Below are 3,570 nucleotides of genomic sequence, written 5' to 3' on the forward strand. Positions count from 1 at the left end.
ATAAAGAGAATTATATGGCATTGTTAGGACATTTTCGACTTTTCAAATGTTACTTAACGGCTGATTAATGGCAGATACTGGATTGTCATATTTTGAAAATTCAGATACTGGATTGTCACATTTTAAAGTTTGGGTGCCAAATTGTCACTCGAGCCCAAATATACTGTTGGGAAATTTTCCCTAAATTTTATTTTATTTTATATTCTACCAAGTCTTCGAAAAAGTAAAAAAGCTGACTTCAAATATTCCGATAATGCCATGAGCAATAGACCAAGAAAACGAGGGAAAAACAGGAGTCGCTGCATTTGGTAAGAGTGCAAAAGGGTCCGTTTCGGCATCCATTTAACTGCAAATTTGGTAAAATATTATGAATAAAAATTTGTTTCGGCTTTGCATTAATGATAATTTTGTATTGTGTTTGGCTGTGATGAGTATAAACTATAAATTAAACATGAATTTTAAGATTGAAATCTATATATTTTAATTACATCGATCAAATTTGAGTGCAAAAATTTGATTTCATTTTTTGGAAGCAAACTTTGCTCCCAGTTAATTTGAATGTTAAACGTTAGAAAAAAAAAACAAATTTATTTTCATTTTCAGACGTATTCTTACCAAATACCATCAGAACTGAACCAGAGTATAAATTTACCTCAATTCTATGTTTGCATTTTGCACTCCTACCAAATGCAACTTTCTTTTGCTTGCAGTGCTAATTTCCTTTGCCTTTTGTAAATGTATCGGGGTACAAATCTTTGCTTGATGTGCGTGAAGGAGAATGAAAGGCATGAGGAAGGTTGTCTTTATGATGAGGAACAAAATTTGAAGCAAGATAACTTGATCCCCACTTATGTGATAGAAAATTGAATTGATTGTAAGTGCGCTGAGTGCAAATGAGACAATAACAAAAAGACAAATTGAATACAAAGTAGGAACGTAAATTTATGGTTATAAATGAATGGATACAAATCTAAACCTGGTGTAAAGTTTCTATCTGGTTTAAATTTGTACTACAAGCAAACAGAGCCTGATTTCCACCCTAATCCTTCTCGCCAACGATGGTGGCTTTATCCTAAAAGCAATGAAAGTAAATTTGGAGCTTCCACCTTAGCATTCATGATCCAATCACCATAAGTGCTTTTTCACAATTGAAAAAAAAAAAACCAGCTTTTATTTAAGATGCCAATCAGGCTCGTACTTCTTTCCACAGATTTTGTCACTCTGATATGAACGTTGGAATTGTTCTGGCCATCCAAAAATCTGGTCCAAAAATCAAAATCCTCGTTAACATATATATTCATTTTTTAAAGGAGCAAAAAAAAAAAAAGAAAAAAAAAAACAAGCTGAAGGAGCAAGGTTGATCGGTTTGGGCAATATCGACCTCGAACCAGAACTATTCTGGTCATTAGTTTTTGGGTTGATGGTTCAAACTGATGGATCATTTAAAAGAATAAAAATTAAAATAAAAAATGATAAAAAACTGTCGAACAGTCAATTTAATAGATTGTTGATCAATTCAATAATTTTTAGTCAAGAACGGGATTTGAGATAAAACAGAACGGATTACTTAAATGATTTCTAGGCCATATAATCTGGCCATCCGAGTCAATCACGGCTTAAAAACACTGGGTATAGGAAATCAAGGAATCGTTTCTAATGCTTTTTAAGGGAAGAAAAACTACTGCGAGGTCAGCTCGCAAGTTTTTTTTTTTTTTTAATTCATTTTCCACCCTTGATTTGAGTTAAGCATTCAAAACAAATTTACAGAATGAGGGCCTGAAGGGAAGCAGAGAAAGGAGTATGAAAGAGTGAATAGAGAAAATTGACAATAAATAAAAATATGGAGTTGATGGAGCCCAGAAAAGAAAAATTAAAGTGGTGCTGAAGAATTTTCCAAGTCAACTAGTCTCCGTTTAACAAGACCAAGACTATTCCAAATCAACCATCCAAGATTAATTATGACTCCAATATCTGAAATTTATTAGGTAATTTCCAATAATAGAACCCAATAATACTCCAACCATGTTAATTTTAACCATGATTTTTAAAAACGAACTGGTGACTGAGGTCAGGGGTCCGGTTATCAGTTTAAACGGTCCGACTGTTTGATTCAACCGTTTGGTCCGTTTTGACAAAAAAATAAAAAATTAAAAAAAATAAAAAACGATCAAAACCGCTTGAATGGTTTGAATAATTAATTGCCCGATTTAGCAGTTGGTTGACAAAAATCAATGGTTTTAGAGTAAAATTCGGTTATTGAAGAAAACGAAACCAATCACCTGATCAGTTTTCGGTTTTGAAAATCATGATTTTAATTGTGTATCCTCTATCTATCTATCTATCTATCTATATATATATATAAAGAGAGAGAGAAAGGTCTCAGAGCAAATGACTGTTCGGGGTTGGGAAATCTTCTGTCACTTGAAATGGTTTTATTTGGAGATGGATCTCAATGTTCCATCTCCAAATATTCAAGAGTGTGTGATCTCAACTGAAACAACCCCAAATAAGTGAGGTCATAGGCCGAAGGAGAAGAACAGATATCGGCTGGCAATATGAAATTTGCAACGGTAAGCAATTCTTTTCCTTTGCTTTTGTTCTTTCTAGCTCTATTCATGTCTAATGAAATTCTTGTGTTTCGTACATACAATATAATTTTAGGTATTGAGTTGGGTTTAACCTAAATTATTTCAGATGGTAAAGCACTAGTTAGCTTGTTGCTTTCGTCAGTCAGTGGGGCTGCGGGGAGCAATTCACGATTCACAGAGACACAACTTGAAGGGAAGCTCGATCATACCATTTCAGTATCAGTGGTGATGGTGATACATGACCCAACTCAAGTCGAACATCGCGAGTAGCTGGAAAGGCAAATACGAGGTTGGTAAGAATTTCAATGTGTTTGTAATCGGAAGCTAATCGGTGCTCATCGATTTTTCTCAGGAGGGTATGAGACCACGTTGGGTCCAGATATGAAACAGAAGAATATATAGATCAGACGGTGGCACCCATGCATCAACCACAGCAGCTGGGTCAGTCGTCGACGGTGTGCCGTCTTTGGCTATGCCGCCGGTGTGGACTGTGGAGGGTGGAAATGTGGGATGGCCACACCCACACATGTGAGAGTTGCTTTGTACAATATCTTTTGGGTTGGCGGTTGCTTCAGTGACGACGTTGACGTAATGGATAAACCTTTGATGATCTTGTTTCAGAGAAAGCACATGAAGCACAGAGGTGGTGGTGACTGCTGACAATGGAGTCCGGGTCTGCTCCTCACACAGCACAGCACACCTCACAGGTCACAGGTCACAGCCCCCTCGTACAATGTTGTTTATAATTGAGGAAATGTTCCTAAGGCTAAGGCTGAATTTGGAAGCAGCACAAATACAAATATGTACAAATAATTATTTTGTATGTATTTATGTTGTATTTATAGCGTAAATACATATTTGCATTTGTACTGCTCCCAAATTCAACTCAATACACGGCGGTAGGATGGGGCTGTGACCTGTGAGGTGCATTCTGCAAGATCCCGACTCTATATCTACTCAAGTTTTGTGGTCAGTAAAACAT

General features: G+C 36.1%; 2 long non-coding RNA genes across 2 annotated transcripts; one reads left to right on the forward strand and one right to left on the reverse strand.

Annotated features, from left to right (window-relative positions):
* Nucleotides 1–917: 917 nt before the first annotated feature.
* LOC148877616 (uncharacterized) lies at nucleotides 918–1,793 on the reverse strand. Its single transcript, XR_016097758.1, has 2 exons — nucleotides 1,382–1,793; nucleotides 918–1,260 (listed from the first exon to the last, which is right to left on the reverse strand). It is a non-coding gene; the product is annotated as an uncharacterized LOC148877616 (long non-coding RNA).
* Nucleotides 1,794–2,383: 590 nt separating this feature from the next.
* LOC148877617 (uncharacterized) lies at nucleotides 2,384–3,208 on the forward strand. Its single transcript, XR_016099220.1, has 3 exons — nucleotides 2,384–2,570; nucleotides 2,695–2,877; nucleotides 2,941–3,208. It is a non-coding gene; the product is annotated as an uncharacterized LOC148877617 (long non-coding RNA).
* Nucleotides 3,209–3,570: the final 362 nt, after the last annotated feature.

The sequence above is a fragment of the Nelumbo lutea genome, chromosome 1 (genome assembly GCF_056320005.1).
Source record: "Nelumbo lutea isolate HS-2025 chromosome 1, American lotus-T2T, whole genome shotgun sequence".
Taxonomy (NCBI): domain Eukaryota; kingdom Viridiplantae; phylum Streptophyta; class Magnoliopsida; order Proteales; family Nelumbonaceae; genus Nelumbo; species Nelumbo lutea.